Below are 19,390 nucleotides of genomic sequence, written 5' to 3'. Positions count from 1 at the left end.
AATCTGCAGAAGGCTAACAGTATCATCTAAATTGAGTAGTCAGTTACATTGCAGACACAGCAGATGCAGCAGTCCAGACCCACAGGCTGTTGATGAACAGCTGCACACCAGCAGGCTTGTATGCACTTAATACAGGACATGATTTATAACTCTGAAACAGAAATGAAAAAAATCCATTGCTCACCACAAATGTTCAGGAGCACTGCACTGCATATAATGCTTGTATGCACTTAATACAATACATAAGGATAGGCTACCAAAACCAAAATTCAACATTCACCCCCTCACAATATATTGTACAAAAACTTTACTGATCCCTAAAACCTTTTGTTCTGTAGGGAGGAGGTCAATAAAAGGAAATACTATGACAGCTTGTCACAAACACATTGTAGACTGATGAGTAGATGTGTTATTTAAACTCAGATTGATGATATCACAAACACATTGTAGATTGATGAGTAGATGTGTTATTTAAACTCAGATTGATGATATCACAAACACATTGTAGATTGATGAGTAGATGTGTTATTTAAACTCAGATTGATGATATCACAAACACATTGTAGATTGATGAGTAGATGTGTTATTTAAACTCAGATTGATGATATCACAAACACATTGTAGACTGATGAGTAGATGTGTTATTTAAACTCAGATTGATGATATCACAAACACATTGTAGATTGATGAGTAGATGTGTTATTTAAACTCAGATTGATGATATCACAAACACATTGTAGATTGATGAGTAGATGTGTTATTTAAACTCAGATTGATGATATCACAAACACATTGTAGACTGATGAGTAGATGTGTTATTTAAACTCAGATTGATGATATCACAAACACATTGTAGACTGATGAGTAGATGTGTTATTTAAACTCAGATTGATGATATCACAAACACATTGTAGACTGATGAGTAGATGTGTTATTTAAACTCAGATTGATGATATCACAAACACATTGTAGACTGATGAGTATATGTGTTATTTAAACTCAGATTGATGATGTCACAAACACATTGTAGACTGATGAGTAGATGTGTTATTTAAACTCAGATTGATGATATCACAAACACATTGTAGATTGATGAGTAGATGTGTTATTTAAACTCAGATTGATGATATCACAAACACATTGTAGACTGATGAGTAGATGTGTTATTTAAACTCAGATTGATGATATCACAAACACATTGTAGACTGATGAGTAGATGTGTTATTTAAACTCAGATTGATGATATCACAAACACATTGTAGACTGATGAGTAGATGTGTTATTTAAACTCAGATTGATGATATCACAAACACATTGTAGACTGATGAGTAGATGTGTTATTTAAACTCAGATTGATGATATCACAAACACATTGTAGACTGATGAGTAGATGTGTTATTTAAACTCAGATTGATGATATCACAAACACATTGTAGACTGATGAGTAGATGTGTTATTTAAACTCAGATTGATGATATCACAAACACATTGTAGACTGATGAGTAGATGTGTTATTTAAACTCAGATTGACGATATCACAAACACATTGTAGATTGATGAGTAGATGTGTTATTTAAACTCAGATTGATGATATCACAAACACATTGTAGACTGATGAGTAGATGTGTTATTTAAACTCAGATTGATGATATCACAAACACATTGTAGACTGATGAGTAGATGTGTTATTTAAACTCAGATTGATGATATCACAAACACATTGTAGACTGATGAGTAGATGTGTTATTTAAACTCAGATTGATGATATCACAAACACATTGTAGACTGATGAGTAGATGTGTTATTTAAACTCAGATTGATGATATCACAAACACATTGTAGACTGATGAGTAGATGTGTTATTTAAACTCAGATTGATGATATCACAAACACATTGTAGACTGATGAGTAGATGTGTTATTTAAACTCAGATTGATGATATCACAAACACATTGTAGACTGATGAGTAGATGTGTTATTTAAACTCAGATTGATGATATCACAAACACATTGTAGACTGATGAGTAGATGTGTTATTTAAACTCAGATTGATGATATCACAAACACATTGTAGACTGATGAGTAGATGTGTTATTTAAACTCAGATTGATGATATCACAAACACATTGTAGACTGATGAGTAGATGTGTTATTTAAACTCAGATTGATGATATCACAAACACATTGTAGACTGATGAGTAGATGTGTTATTTAAACTCAGATTGATGATATCACAAACACATTGTAGACTGATGAGTAGATGTGTTATTTAAACTCAGATTGATGATATCACAAACACATTGTAGATTGATGAGTAGATGTGTTATTTAAACTCAGATTGATGATATCACAAACACATTGTAGATTGATGAGTAGATGTGTTATTTAAACTCAGATTGATGATATCACAAACACATTGTAGATTGATGAGTAGATGTGTTATTTAAACTCAGATTGATGATATCACAAACACATTGTAGATTGATGAGTAGATGTGTTATTTAAACTCAGATTGATGATATCACAAACACATTGTAGATTGATGAGTAGATGTGTTATTTAAACTCAGATTGATGATATCACAAACACATTGTAGATTGATGAGTAGATGTGTTATTTAAACTCAGATTGATGATATCACAAACACATTGTAGATTGATGAGTAGATGTGTTATTTAAACTCAGATTGATGATATCACAAACACATTGTAGACTGATGAGTAGATGTGTTATTTAAACTCAGATTGATGATATCACAAACACATTGTAGACTGATGAGTAGATGTGTTATTTAAACTCAGATTGATGATGTCACAAACACATTGTAGATTGATGAGTAGATGTGTTATTTAAACTCAGATTGATGATATCACAAACACATTGTAGACTGATGAGTAGATGTGTTATTTAAACTCAGATTGATGATATCACAAACACATTGTAGATTGATGAGTAGATGTGTTATTTAAACTCAGATTGATGATATCACAAACACATTGTAGACTGATGAGTAGATGTGTTATTTAAACTCAGATTGATGATATCACAAACACATTGTAGACTGATGAGTAGATGTGTTATTTAAACTCAGATTGATGATATCACAAACACATTGTAGATTGATGAGTAGATGTGTTATTTAAACTCAGATTGATGATATCACAAACACATTGTAGACTGATGAGTAGATGTGTTATTTAAACTCAGATTGATGATATCACAAACACATTGTAGACTGATGAGTAGATGTGTTATTTAAACTCAGATTGATGATATCACAAACACATTGTAGACTGATGAGTAGATGTGTTATTTAAACTCAGATTGATGATATCACAAACACATTGTAGACTGATGAGTAGATGTGTTATTTAAACTCAGATTGATGATATCACAAACACATTGTAGACTGATGAGTAGATGTGTTATTTAAACTCAGATTGATGATATCACAAACACATTGTAGACTGATGAGTAGATGTGTTATTTAAACTCAGATTGATGATATCACAAACACATTGTAGATTGATGAGTAGATGTGTTATTTAAACTCAGATTGATGATATCACAAACACATTGTAGACTGATGAGTAGATGTGTTATTTAAACTCAGATTGATGATATCACAAACACATTGTAGATTGATGAGTAGATGTGTTATTTAAACTCAGATTGATGATATCACAAACACATTGTAGACTGATGAGTAGATGTGTTATTTAAACTCAGATTGATGATATCACAAACACATTGTAGATTGATGAGTAGATGTGTTATTTAAACTCAGATTGATGATATCACAAACACATTGTAGACTGATGAGTAGATGTGTTATTTAAACTCAGATTGATGATATCACAAACACATTGTAGACTGATGAGTAGATGTGTTATTTAAACTCAGATTGATGATATCACAAACACATTGTAGATTGATGAGTAGATGTGTTATTTAAACTCAGATTGATGATATCACAAACACATTGTAGATTGATGAGTAGATGTGTTATTTAAACTCAGATTGATGATATCACAAACACATTGTAGACTGATGAGTAGATGTGTTATTTAAACTCAGATTGATGATATCACAAACACATTGTAGACTGATGAGTAGATGTGTTATTTAAACTCAGATTGATGATGTCACAAACACATTGTAGATTGATGAGTAGATGTGTTATTTAAACTCAGATTGATGATATCACAAACACATTATAGATTGATGAGTAGATGTGTTATTTAAACTCAGATTGATGATATCACAAACACATTGTAGATTGATGAGTAGATGTGTTATTTAAACTCAGATTGATGATATCACAAACACATTGTAGACTGATGAGTAGATGTGTTATTTAAACTCAGATTGATGATATCACAAACACATTGTAGACTGATGAGTAGATGTGTTATTTAAACTCAGATTGATGATATCACAAACACATTGTAGACTGATGAGTAGATGTGTTATTTAAACTCAGATTGATGATATCACAAACACATTGTAGATTGATGAGTAGATGTGTTATTTAAACTCAGATTGATGATATCACAAACACATTGTAGATTGATGAGTAGATGTGTTATTTAAACTCAGATTGATGATATCACAAACACATTGTAGATTGATGAGTAGATGTGTTATTTAAACTCAGATTGATGATATCACAAACACATTGTAGATTGATGAGTAGATGTGTTATTTAAACTCAGATTGATGATATCACAAACACATTGTAGACTGATGAGTAGATGTGTTATTTAAACTCAGATTGATGATATCACAAACACATTGTAGATTGATGAGTAGATGTGTTATTTAAACTCAGATTGATGATATCACAAACACATTGTAGATTGATGAGTAGATGTGTTATTTAAACTCAGATTGATGATATCACAAACACATTGTAGATTGATGAGTAGATGTGTTATTTAAACTCAGATTGATGATATCACAAACACATTGTAGACTGATGAGTAGATGTGTTATTTAAACTCAGATTGATGATATCACAAACACATTGTAGACTGATGAGTAGATGTGTTATTTAAACTCAGATTAAAGATATCACCCATCATCTTTGTGTTTGGTTTGGATTTTTATTGAAAACTGAAGTGGAATAAGACAAGTGAAGGAGATTAGGTCTAGTATGAATAAAATGTGATAGAGACGAAGGGAAGTGTGATATAACTGTGATGGAGACTAAGGGAAGTGTGATATAACTGTGATGGAGACTAAGGGAAGTGTGATATAACTGTGATGGAGACTAAGGGAAGTGTGATATAACTGTGATGGAGACTAAGGGAAGTGTGATATAACTGTGATAGAGACGAAGGGAAGTGTGATATTAATGGAATAGAGACGAAGGGAAGTGTGATATTAATGGAATAGAGACGAAGGGAAGTGTGATATACAGTGGGGCAAAACAGTATTTAGTCAGCCACCAATTGTGCAAGTTCTCCCACTTAAAAAGATGAGAGAGGCCTGTAATTTTCATCATAGGTACACTTCAACTATGACAGACAAAATGAGAAGAAAAAAAATCCAGAAAATCACATTGTAGGATTTTTTATGAATTTATTTGCAAATTATGGTGGAAAATAAGTATTTGATCACCTACAAACAAGCAAGATTTCTGGCTCTCACAGACCTGTAACTTCTTTAAAAGGATCATCTGTCCTCCACTCGTTACCTGTATTAATGGCACCTGTTTGAACGTGTTATCAGTATAAAAGACACCTGTCCACAACCTCAAACAGTCACACTCCAAACTCCACTATGGCCAAGACCAAAGAGCTGTCAAAGGACACCAGAAACAAAATTGTAGATCTGCACCAGGCTGGGAAGACTGAATCTGCAATAGGTAAGCAGCTTGGTTTGAAGAAAGCAACTGTGGGAGCAATTATTAGGAAATGGAAGACATACAAGACCACTGATAATCTCCCTCGATCTGGGGCTCCACGCAAGATCTCACCCCGTGGGGTCAAAATGATCACAAGAACGGTGAGCAAAAATCCCAGAACCACACGGGGGACCTAATGAATGACCTGCAGAGAACTGGGACCAAAGTAACAAAGCCTACCATCAGTAACACACTACGCCACCAGGGACTCAAATCCTGCAGTGCCAGACGTGTCCCCCTGCGTAAGCCAGTACATGTCCAGGCCCGTCTGAAGTTTGCTAGAGAGCATTTGGATGATCCAGAAGAAGATTGGGAGAATGTCATATGGTCAGATGAAACCAAAATATAACTTTTTGGTAAAAACTCAACTCGTTGTGTTTGGAGGACAAAGAATGCTGAGTTGCATCCAAAGAACACCATACCTACTGTGAAGCATGGGGGTGGAAACATCATGCTTTGGGGCTGTTTTTCTGCAAGGGGACCAGGACGACTGATCCGTGTAAAGGAAAGAATGAATGGGGCCATGTATTGTGAGATCTTGAGTGAAAACCTCCTTCCATCAGCAAGGGCATTGAAGATGAAACGTGGCTGGGTCTTTCAGCATGACAATGATCCCAAACACACCGCCCGGGCAACGAAGGAGTGGCTTCGTAAGAAGCATTTCAAGGTCCTGGAGTGGCCTAGCCAGTCTCCAGATCTCAACCCCATAGAACATCTTTGGAGGGAGTTGAAAGTCCGTGTTGCCCAGCAACAGCCCCAAAACATCACTGCTCTAGAGGAGATCTGCATGGAGGAATGGGCCAAAATACCAGCAACAGTTTGTGAAAACCTTGTGAAGACTTACAGAAAACGTTTGACCTCTGTCATAGCCAACAAAGGATATATAACAAAGTATTGAGATAAACTTTTGTTATTGACCAAATACTTATTTTCCACCATAATTTTCAAATAAATTCATTAAAAATCCTACAATGTGATTTTCTGTTTTTTTCTCCTCATTTTGTCTGTCATAGTTGAAGTGTACCTATGATGAAAATTACAGGCCTCTCTCCTCTTTTTAAGTGGGAGAACTTGCACAATTGGTGGCTGACTAAATACTTTTTTGCCCCACTGTAAATGGAATAGAGACGAAGGGAAGTGTGATATAAATATGATGGAGACGAAGGGAAGTGTGATATAAATAAGATGGAGATGGAAGAGAAGTGTGATATAAATGTGATGGAGACTAAGGGAAGTGTGATATAAATGGAATAGAAACAAAGGGAAGTGTGATATAAATAAGATGGAGATGGAAGAGAAATGTGATATAAATGTGATGGAGATGGAAGGGAAGTGTGATATAAATGTGATGGAGATGGAAGGGAAGTGTGATATAAATGGAATAAAGATGAAGAGAAGTGTGATATAAATGTGATGGAGATGGAAGGGAAGTGTGATATAAATGTGATGGAGATGGAAGGGAAGTGTGATATAAATGGAATAAAGATGAAGAGAAGTGTGATATAAATGTGATGGAGATGGAAGGGAAGTGTGATATAAATGTGATGGAGATGGAAGGGAAGTGTGATATAGATGTGATGGAGATGGAAGGGAAGTGTGATATAAATGGAATAAAGATGAAGAGAAGTGTGATATAAATGTGATGGAGATGAAGGGAAGTGTGATATAAATGTGATGGAGACTAAGGGAAATGTGATATAAATGGAATAGAGACAAAGGGAAGTGTGATATAAATAAGATGGAGATGGAAGAGAAGTGTGATATAAATGTGATAGAGATGAAGGGAAGTGTGATATAAATGGAATAGTGACAAAGGGACGTGTGATATAAATGTGATAGAGATGGAAGGTAGTGCAAGAAAAAAGTCATTTAGAATGAAGGCTGTGAAAGGGATGAGGAGAAAAATATGTGCTGAGTAGAGTACACAGACTGCACAGAGACACCTGTTGGTGATGGAGAGAACTGCAGGCCTAACTCCAGCCTTACAGACACTGAGCAGTAGCAGCAAGCTAGCAGCAGCAAGCTACCAGAAGGGGACAACTGAATGATGGGCAAATATAATGTAGCTGTAAATATGTATACTGGAACAACTGCCGATATACACTTAGTGTAAACAACATTATGAACACCTGCTCTTTCCATGACATAGATTTACCAGGTAAATCCAGATGAAAGCTATGATCCGTTATTGATGTCACTTTTTAAATCAACTTCAATCCGTGTAGATGAAGGGGAGGAGACAGTTTAAATTAGGATTCTTACATTTTGAGACAATTGAGACGTGGATTGTATATGTCTGCCATTCAGAGGGTGAATGGGCAAGACAAAAAATGTAAGTGCCTTTGAACGAGGCATTGTAGTAGGTGCCAGGTACACCTGTTTGTGTCAAGAACTGCAACGCTGCTGGGTTTTTCACGCTCAACAGTTTCCTGTGTGTATCAAGAATGGTCCACCACCCAAAGGACATCGAGACAACATGACACAACTGTGAGAAGCATTGGGGTCAACATATGGAACACTTTAGACACCTTGTAGAGTCCATGCACTGATGAATTTAGGCTGTTCTAGGGGCAAAAGGTGGGGTGCAACTCAATATTAAGAAGGTGTCCTTAATATTTTGTCCACTCAGCGTAGAATACAAATATAACTGCAACAGGAGCAGACAGACACAACTGAATTGTATTTGAATCAGTATTTGATGGGCAAATATGGCCAATAGCTCATAGGACAAGTTGCTTCATTGAATCAGTGGATATGTATGCAACAGTTGGGATTCACTCTCGCTTGGGAACCCAACATCTCAACCAATAGCCCAACTATTGGGCTTTACTGTTGAGGCTCAGGCAGGGCTAGGTCATGATGGTGTGATTTCAAATCACCTCTGCTACAACAACATACAATAACAACATACAACATACTGTAGTGTTGTTAGCAGACTGAACAGTCAGCTGATTGAATAGTCAGCAAGTTGAACAGTCAGCAGATTCAACCATCAGAAATGTCAATAGTCAGCAGATTCAACAGTCAGCTGATTGAACAGTCAAGTTCCTTGGTGTCCACATCAACCTCAAACTAGAATGGTCCAAACACAGCAAGACAGTCGTGAAGAGGGCACGACAAAGCCTATTCCCCCTCAGGAAACTAAAAAGATTTGGCATGGGTTCTGTGATCCTCAAAAGGTTCTACAGCTGCAACATCGAGAGCATCTGGTTGCATCACTGCCTGGTACGGCAACTGCTCGGCCTCTGACCGCAAGGCACTACAGAGGGTAGTGTGTACGGCCCAGTACATCACTGGGGCTAAGCTACCTGCCATCCATGACCTCTACACCAGGCGGTGTCAGAGGAAGGCCCTACAAATTGTCAAAGACCCCAGCCACCCCAGTCATAGACTGTTCTCTCTACTACCGCATGGCAAGCGGTACCGGAGTGCCAAGTCTAGGTCAAAAAGGCTTCTTAACTGTTTTTACCCCCAAGCCATAAGACTCCTGAACAGGTAATCAAATGGCTACCCGGACTACTTGCATTGTGTGTCCCCCCAACCTCTCTTTTACACTGCTTTTACTCTCTGTTTATCATATATGCATAGTCACTTTAACTATACATTCATGTACATACTACCTCAATTGGGCCGACCAACCAGTGCTCCGGCACATTGGCTAACCGGGCTATCTGCATTGTGTCCCGCCACCCACCAACCCCTCTTTTACACTACTGCTCCTCTCTGTTCATCATATATGCATTGTCACTTTAACCATATCTACATGTGCATACCTCCTCAATCAGCCTGACTAACCGGTGTCTGTATGAAGCCTCGCTACTTTTATAGCCTCGCTACTGTATGTAGCCTGTCTTTTTACTGTTGTTTTGTTTTTTTATCTACCTATTGTTCACCTAATACCTTTTTTTGCACTATTGGTTAGAGCCTGAAAGTAAGTACAGTATTTCACTGTAAGGTCTACACCTGTTGTTTCCGGCGCATGTGACTTGATTTGATTCACCAGTCAGCAGATTGAACAGTCAGCAGATTGACCAGTCAGCAGATTGAACAGTCAGCAGATTGAACAGTCAGCAGATTGACCAGTCAGCAGATTGAACAGTCAGCAGATTGACCAGTCAGCAGATTGACCAGTCAGCAGATTGAACAGTCAGCAGATTGAAGTCAGCAGATTGAACAGTCAGCAGATTGAACAGTCATCAGATTGAACAGTCAGCAGATTGAACAGTCAGATAATTGATAATGGGCCGTTTGTGATTGGGTCAGAAAGGTCCCCTTAAAACGACCACATTCAGACACTGAAAAAAAGGCTTATTTTCAGCCAGACTAGCAGTCTGCCTCCCTACCTCATTCTAGGCTGCAGATGGGAGCAGAGAGCCACAGCACCACTGGTCTGTCAAATCAAATTAGAACCAAACAGCTTCAAGCTCCCCAGGGTCCATGACACCACAACTGTCTGCTTCAACATAACATGGCCAGAGTGGGAGACAGGCTACCTAGTCAACACCACTGCCACTATGGACAAAAACACATATCCACACACATTGTAACGGTATTCTTTGTCCTCCTCTGACGAGGAGTATGAAATGTCGGACCAATGCGCAGCGTGGTATGTGTTCATGATGATTTATTATACCGAACACTGAAAATACAAAATAACAACGTGAAAATAAATGAAAACCGAAACAGTCCTGTAAGATGCGTAAAACACTAAAACAGAAAATAATCACCCACAAAACACGGGTGGGAACAGGCTACCTAAGTATGATTCTCAATCAGAGACAACGAACGACACCTGCCTCTGATTGAGAACCATACCAGGCCAAACACATAAACACAACATAGAAAAAAGAACATAGACTACCCACCCCAACTCACGCCCTGACCAAACTAACACAAAGACATAACAAAGGAACTAAGGTCAGAACGTGACACACATACAGTGCATTTGGAAAGTATTTAGACCCCTTGACTTTTTCCACATCTTGGTTTCATCAGACCAGTGTCGTGACGTGACTATCATTAATGTGATGACAGCTATTTTATCAAATAAATTAACTATGTTTAATTATTACGTGATTAAATTAATCATGTAACAATTCATTCATTAGTAACTTGGGGTACCACGGGAAAAGTTTTAATGAGTTACTGTTTCCTGAATTAACTCAAGAATATATCAGAATATAATGTTATCATACCAGTCATCCGGATTTAGAAATGCAACATATATTTAGCTTAGCTTCTCTCTGTTGAAACCACTCGATCCGTCTGTGACAAATAGTTAGACAGAAAGTCTCTGGTTGTGTAAGTCTCTCGTTGTCTACCAGAGGTCACAATGTCCTCAGTTGTAGGCCTCTTTGTCTCTTACTGTTCATTCCATTGATAATATCTTTCTTGTGTCTTTGGTCAAAGTTCTAGACTACTTTACATTACCCAGCTGCAGACGGAGAATGTCTGGTATAGTCTTCGCCTTCTGCAGTCGTCGAGTTTCAGAGGGTCTTACCATTTCGCAACATTCAGCTCACGCTGGTCTGTATTAAAATTGCAATCATTTCAACATGTAGCCACGCGTAGCTACCTCTACATGTTGGTCTGATAAAGTCTAACCATTCGTGACATAAGGCTCAACACCATCCGCCTGCTTGGTCTCAATGGTTGATTATTCAGGGTTCAGCTCCCAACCATTTTACACGCCAGTAGCAACCCGGCAATGTACTGGTCTAATGTAAATGTTGTTAGCAGTCCTTTTATGTACTCGCCTTGAAAGGTGGTTCCATCATGTTGCCACAATGTCTGTGCTCACGTGGGCGTGGTTACTGACTTTGCCAAAGTTTATATAAAAACAATTCTCATTTAGAAGGCTAAAATCACATTTCAACTTCTCATAAAAATAGTTTAATATTTAATCATATAAGTTTTACAACATTTAGATGTACTATCAGGTTTTAAGGTAAGACCCTGATGCAGACTGTGTCGGAGTAGCAATGTTTATTATGGCAACAGGTCAGGCAAATGACAGGTCAAGGCAAGCAGGGGTCGATAACCAGAGTAGTGAGGGAAAGGTGCTGACAGGCTTAGGGTCGGGTCAGGCAGAGGTTGGTAATCCAGAGGTGGGGCAAAGGTACAGGATGGCAGTCAGGCTCAGGGGCAGGCAGAGTGGACAGGCAGGCGAGCTCAGAGATGGGAGAGGCAAGGGTCAAAACCAGGAGGGTGAGAAAAAAAGAGAATGGGTAGAAGCAGGAGCTGAGATGAAAAACGCTGGTTGACTTGACAAACAAGACGAACTGGCAACTGACAAACAGAAAACACAGGTATAAGTACCCAGGGGATAATGGGGAAGATGGGCGACAGCTGGAGGGGGGTTGGAATCAAGCACAAGAACGGGTGAAACAGATCAGAGCGTGACATGTAAACCAGATAACTAATTTGTAGAGGTACAGTTATTAAGTTACACCGTCCTTAATGATATCACAAAACAATACACTTTTGACAGGCTGCATCATTTGGATCCCCACCAACCATTCCAGGCTTGTGGATTTGAGAACTAATCTTCCAATGCCCAATCTTTAGATGTTTGAAGGTTTGGCAAGATTCTCCCTTTACACACAAAGGATTTTTGATTTCTCTATACTGTAGTGCACGAGAGAGAAACTTTACAACCGACATTAAAGTCATAGAATGTTGTATAGATGTTTTAACAACTTGATTGGAGTACACATGTGGTAAATTCAATTGATTGGACATGATTTGGAAAGGCACACACTTGTCTATATAAGGTCCCACAGTTGAGTGCATGTCAGAGCAAAAACCAAGCCATGAGGTCGAAGGAATTGTCCGTAGAGTTCCAAGAGAGGATTGTGTCGAGACACAGATCTGGGGAAGGGTACCAAAACATGTCTGCAGCATTGAAGGTCCCCAAGAACACAGTGGCCTCCATCATTTTTAAATAGAAGAAGTTTGGAATCACCAAGACTCTTCCTAGAGCTGTCAGCCTGGCCATACTGAGCAATTGGGGGAGAAGGGCCTTGGTCAGGGAGGTGACCAAGAACCCAATGGTCACTCTGACAGAGCTCAAAATCAATTCAAATTGTATCGGTCACATACATGTGATTAGTAGATGTTATTGCGGGTGTAGCAAAATGCTTGTGCTTCTAGCTCCGACAGTGCAGTAATATTGTCACGTATACTCCCTCTTCGGCCTCTAGGTCATCAGGCTGCTGATTATCCTGTCACCATCGTCTCGTGCACCTGCGCCATGACACTCACCTGGACTCCATCACCTCCTTGATTATCTTCCCTATATATGTCCCTCCCCTTGGATCTTTCCTCAGGTGTTATTGGCTCTGAGTCTGTTTCTGTTTCATGTCTGTGCGTTGTTCATGTTTTTTGTATTATGTTTTCATTTATTTCTTAATTGATTCACTCACTGAACTTGCTTCCGACTCCCAGCGCACACGTTACAAATATCTAACAAGTAATATCTAACAAATTACACAACATATACCCAATACACACAAATCTAAGTAGGAATGAATTAAGACTATATACATATATGGATGAGCGATATCAGAGCGGCATAGACTAAGATACAGTAGAATAGTATAGAATACAGTATATACATATGAGATGAGTAATGCAAGATATGTAAACATTATTAAGTGACTAAGATATGGTAGAATAGTATAGAATACAGCATATACATATGCGATGAGTAATGCCAGATATGTAAACATTATTATAGTGACTAGTGTTCCATTCCTTAGGTCAGTACAGGTGCATCAAAGCTGGGACCAAGAGACTGAAAAACAGCCTCTCGGTCCCAGCTTTGATGCACCTGTACTGACCTCGTCTTCTGGATGATAACGGGGTGAACAGGCAATGGCTCGGGTGGTTGATGTCCTTGATCATCTTGTTGGCCTTCCTGTGACATCGGGTGCTGTAGGTATCCTGGGGGGCAGGTACTTTGCCCTCGGTAATGCATTGGGCAGACCACACCACCCTCTGGAGAGCCATGCGGTTGCAGGCGGTGCAGTTGCAGTACCAACATGAGATGTAGCCCGACAGGATGCTTTCAATTGTGCATCTGTAAAAGTTTGTGAGGGTTTTAGGTGACAAGACAAATTTCTTTAGCCTCCTGAGGTTGAAGAGACTCTGTTGTGGCTTCTTAACCACACTGTCTGTGTGGGTGGTCCATTTCAGTTTGTCAGTGATGTGTACACCAAGGAACTTGAAGCTTTCCACCTTCTCTACTGCGTTCCCATCAATGTAGATAGGGGGATGCACCCTCTACTGTTTCCTGAAGTCCAGGATCATCTCCTTTGTTTTGTTGCCATTGAGTGAGAGGTTGTTTTCCAGGCACCACACTCCCAGAGCCCTCACCCTCCTCCCTGTCTCGTCATCGTTGGTAATCAACACTACTACTGCTGTGTCGTCTACAAACTTGATGATTGAGTTGGAGGCGTGCTTGGCCACACAGTCATGGGTGAACAGGGAGTACAGGAGGGGTCTGAGCACGCACCCTTGTGGGGCCCCAGTGTTGACGATCAGCGGAGTGGAGGTGATGTTTCCTACCTTCCTCACCTGGAGGCGGCCCGTCAGGAAGTTCTGGCCCCAATTGCACAAGGCGGGGTGCAGACCCAGGGCCCCGAGCTTAATGAGGTGCTTGGAGGGTACTGTGGTGTTGAATCCTGAGCTATAGTCAATAAACAGCCTTCTTACATAGCTATTCCTCTTGTCTGGATGAGATAGGGTAGTGTGAAGAGTGATGGCGATTGCATCGTCTGTGGATCTATTGGGGCGGTAGGAAAATTGAAGTGGGTCTAGGTTGGCAGGTAAGGTAGTGGTGAAATTATCCTTGACTAGTCTCTCAAAGCATTTCATAATGACAGAGGTGAGTGCTATGGGGCGATAGTCATTAAGTTCAGTTACCTTTGCCTTCTTGGGTACAGGAACAATGGTGGCCATCTTGAAGCATGTGGGGACAGCAGACTGTGATAGGGAGAGATTGAATATGCCCGTAAACACACCAGCCAGCTGGTCTGCGCATGCTCTGAGGACGTGGCTAGGGATGCCGTCTGGGCCGGCAGCCTTGCGAGGGTTAACACGTTTAAATGTTTTACTCACATCGGCCACGGAGAAGGAGAGCCCACAGTCTTTGGTAGCGGGCCGCATCGGTGGCACTGTGTTATCCTCAAAGTGTGCGAAGAATGTTTTTAGCCTATCCGGAAGCAAGATGTCGGTCACGGAGACATGGATGGTTTTCCTTTTGTAGTCCGTGATTGTCTGTAGTCCCTTCCACATACGTCTCATGTCTGAGCCATTGAATTGCGACTCCACTTTATCTCTATTCTGACATTTAGCTTGTTTGATTGCCTTGGAGTGAATAACTACACTGTTTATATTCTGCCATATTCTCAGTCAGCTTGCCATGGTTAAATGCGGTGGTTTGTGCTTTCAGTTTTGCACGAATGCTACCATCTATTCACTGTTTCTGGTTACGGTAGGTTTTAATAGTCACAGTGTGTACTACATCTCCTATACACTTCCTTATAAACTCAGTCACCATATCTGTGTATGCGTCTAGATAATTTTTTCGCAAGCTACCCGGAACATATCCCAGTCCACATGATCAAAACAATCCTGAAGCATAGGTTCTGATTGGTCAGATCAGTGTTGAATAGTTCTTAGCACGGGGTACTTCCTGTTTGAGTTTCTGCTTTATAGGAAGGGAGGTGCAAGATGGAGTCGTGGTCAGATTTGCCAAAATGAGGGAGGGGGAAGCATTCCGGAAGTTTGAATAGCAATGGTCGATAGCCTTAGCAGCACGAGCAGTACAGTCAATATGTTGATAGAACTGTGGCAGCCTAGTCCTCAAATTTTCTTTGTTAAAGTCTCCAGCTACAATAAATGCAGTTTCCAGTTTGCAAAAAGTCCAGTGAAGTTCTTTGAGGGCCGTTGTGGTATCGGCTTGAGGAGGGATGTAAACGGCCGTGGCAATGACGGAGGAGAATTCTTTTGGGAGATAATATGGCCGGCATTTGATTGTGAGGTATTCTAGGTCGTGTGCCCGAAAGGACATGAGGAATTCATCATGAAACACACCGGTCCGCCCTTCTTCTTCCCGAGAGATATTTATTCCTGTCTGCGTGATGTACTGAGAACCGTGCTGGCTTTACTGACTCTGACAGAGTATCCCGAGAGAGCCATGTTTCCGTGAGACAAAGTATGTTACAGACCCGATGTCTCTCTGGAAAGAAATCCTTGCTGTAAGAATCATCAACTTTCTTATCCAAAGACTGAACATTAGAGAGTAATATACTCGGAAGCGGTGGGGGGGTGTGCGCCTCCTAAGTCGAACCAGCAGGCCACCTCGAGTGCCTCTCCTCTGCCGGCGATGTTTTGGGTCGGCCTCTGAAATAAGTTAAATTTCTCTGGGGAGAGTGAACAAAGGATCTGCTCCATGGAAGTCGTATTCCTGGTTGTAATGCTAGGACTTCTGGTGAGTTATCGCCGCTCTAATATCCAATAGTTCTTCCGCGCTGTATGTAACGACACAAAACATTTCCTGAGCTAAAATAATAGTACATAGTTTCCTAAGAGCTAGTCGCGATGCTGCCATCTCCGTTGGCATCATCTCTGTAGGTGCTCTAGAGTTTCTCTGTGGAGGTAGAAAAACAACCATCTCTGCAGCCCTCCACCACAGGCCTATATGGTAAAGTGACCAGACAGAAGCCACTCCTCAGTAAAGGCACATAACAGTCCGCTTGGAGATGGCCAAAAGCCACCTAAACAAGATTCTCTGGGCTGATGAAACCAAGATTGAACTCTTTACACTGAATGCCACATTTTGAGGAAACTTGTCACCATCCCTACGGTGAAGCATGGTGGTGGCAACATCATGCTGTGTGGGTTTTCTTCAGCGGCATGGACTGGGAGACTAGTCAGGATCGAAGGAAAGATGAACAAAGCAAAGTACAGAGAGATATTTGATGAAAACCTGCTCCATAGCACTCAGGACCTAAGACTGGGGCGAAGGTTAATCTTCCAACAGGACAACGACCCTAAGCACACAACCAAGACAACACAGGAATAGCTCGGGATGAGTCTCTGAATGTCCTTTGAGCCAGAGCCCGGACTGAGTAAAGGGTCAGAATGCTTATGTAACTGTGATTTTTCATTTTCTTTCTTTCTTTTTTTACAAAACCTGTTTTTGTTATGTCATTATTAAAGTTCAAGTATTAAATTCACATAATTGCCTTAATGAGGGAAATCAAACAAGCAAAATAACATGGCAGTGATTTAGACAGTGCAAAGACATTTCAGCTTATTATTTCACCTGCCAGCTTTATTCACAGGCAAATGAAAGATGGTTGTAATATGCTACAATGATTATACTATTGGGGGATATGAAGCCTAAGACAAAAGTGATAACAGATAGCAGAGACATGCCACTGGGCACACACTGTTTGAACCAACATGGAAAAGATGTTGAATTGACGTCTGTGCCCAGTGGGATGAACACATATACAAAAACATATTTATTTTCAGACAAATCGAAACACTAGCCATGAGGTCCTTTTCAATCCATTCCACCTGCCTGCACAGAGAGGAGAGAGAGCAGAATGATCCTGCTGCCATCTCTCACAGAAACCATTTAACCATTTCCCCTAACCATTTACCGTCTCCACAGCAACCTTCAAGGTGATGACCAGACAGGTTCATACTATTTTAAATATTATACTCTGGGTGTTTGTTTTAGCCTGCAGATAGACTGGGTTCACTGTTTTCCATCTACTCTACTGCTTCCATAAGATATAATACCAGGAAAACTCAATCAAGCACAGCTAAACTATTTTAAAATGATTTTGAATAGTACTTGAACCCAGCTCTGGTTACATAGCTGTGTTTTCTTGTCCTCCTTAGTCTTTCCTCTGATGAGCTCCTTATGTCCCAGTCATTACAGCAGCTGATGCAGCCTGACAACCAGAGGGCTCCAGCCTACACCAATGGCAGCTAATTAATTTGGCCAGACAAACAAACGTCTGAGGGTTAAATTGCTGCTCCAATAATGACCTAATACAACGAAATGAGAGAAATATGTTATAACAGAGAGCTCTCCGCTGATGATTCTCTTTTATCTCATCCCAGAAGTCTACCTTCAACTGCAGATCCCACTAGGACGGGCCTCGTGAGACCGTGCTGCTTGATAACCACGACAATTAGTATCATCTGAGACGTGGCTATAAAACAGTAACCATTCATACGGTAGACACTCTAGAGCTGAGGCAAAGCAATGTCTACTTCAATCTATTTCTATGTGTGAACTAGAGAAATTCAATCTATTTCTAAATATAGAGAAATTCTGAAAGTGTTCAAAACGTTATATCAAAATGTAGAAATATAATCTCAGAAACACAACGCAATTCTCATACTGATTGAGCTACAGTATATTCCACAATGCAGATGTAAAGTACAGTGCAGTCATTTTAAAATGAAACTAAAACAATTTCTAGTGCTGATGAGGGTGATAGGTGAGAGCTGTAACTGTGGCCCACCCACACACTTACATGATGACTAAGCCTACCTATGGTCTAGACTCCAGGCTCTGAATCTGACAGCGTGTGTGTGTCTGAGCTTAGAGGCGCCTTGTTTTGGCAGCAACATAGCCCAACACTCCAGGCACATCACATATCCTCAGAACACAGACCATTGGATACAAACAAGCAGGAAACAGTTGACCCTTCTAACTGACCCTCCCTGAGGCACATACACCCCTTGAAGCATTCAGAGGACACCATCACCATCATCATCATCACTGCTACACCCTGCCATAAACACAATGATAGAAAACCAGTTAGGCTCTTGTCCTTGGCTGCGTTGTTGTTGCCATGGTGTGTGATGCGTTTTCAAAGTACTTCATGCTTATTTCTCTAGTAAACATGCTATAGAAAGCAGGGTCTGTTGTCAAACTATGTAATTCCCCCTCAAAGGAGCAGTTATTGTTGATTTAGCATGTAATTACCACCACTCATTCCATATAGCTTCCATAAGCGTCATGAAAAGAGGGAGGGGGTCGGGAAACAAAGTGATTCATCGGAAAGAAAGGTAGGTGGAACCAATTATCACAAACGTCACCCTGCTACTCGTTCAGGTTTCAATCAAGTGGCGTTTCTGATTTGGGTCGTATCTACCAACCACTCTTCCTCCTCTCTTCCTCTCTTCCGTCAGCCCTCCTTCCTCCCATCCTCCTGTCATATGCGTGCTCCCATTGTGCCTGTTAATCTCTAGCTTCCAGCCCTGAAGATAATGACAGCCAGGGAGGGGATCCCTTCTGAGGAAGCCCATGCTAGCCTGCAACACCAGCCAACCAGGGAGCATCAGTCAATCAGGGAGACAGACAGCACTGACAGACCCCACCTAGCCTAGCATAGCCTACTACTGAGACGGATAGGGAGACAGAGAGACAGACAGACAAGGAGACAGGGA

The 19,390-nt window shown here is 40.2% G+C and overlaps 1 protein-coding gene across 10 annotated transcripts in view; it reads right to left on the bottom strand.

Moving 5' to 3' along the window:
* Positions 1-19,390, bottom strand: part of LOC109894950 (potassium channel subfamily T member 1) — a 143,356-nt gene that overhangs the window by 101,296 nt on the left and 22,670 nt on the right. The window lies entirely within an intron of this gene.

The sequence above is a fragment of the Oncorhynchus kisutch genome, linkage group LG8 (assembly GCF_002021735.2).
Source record: "Oncorhynchus kisutch isolate 150728-3 linkage group LG8, Okis_V2, whole genome shotgun sequence".
Taxonomy (NCBI): domain Eukaryota; kingdom Metazoa; phylum Chordata; class Actinopteri; order Salmoniformes; family Salmonidae; genus Oncorhynchus; species Oncorhynchus kisutch.
This window is presented reverse-complemented; position numbering and strand designations above follow the sequence as displayed.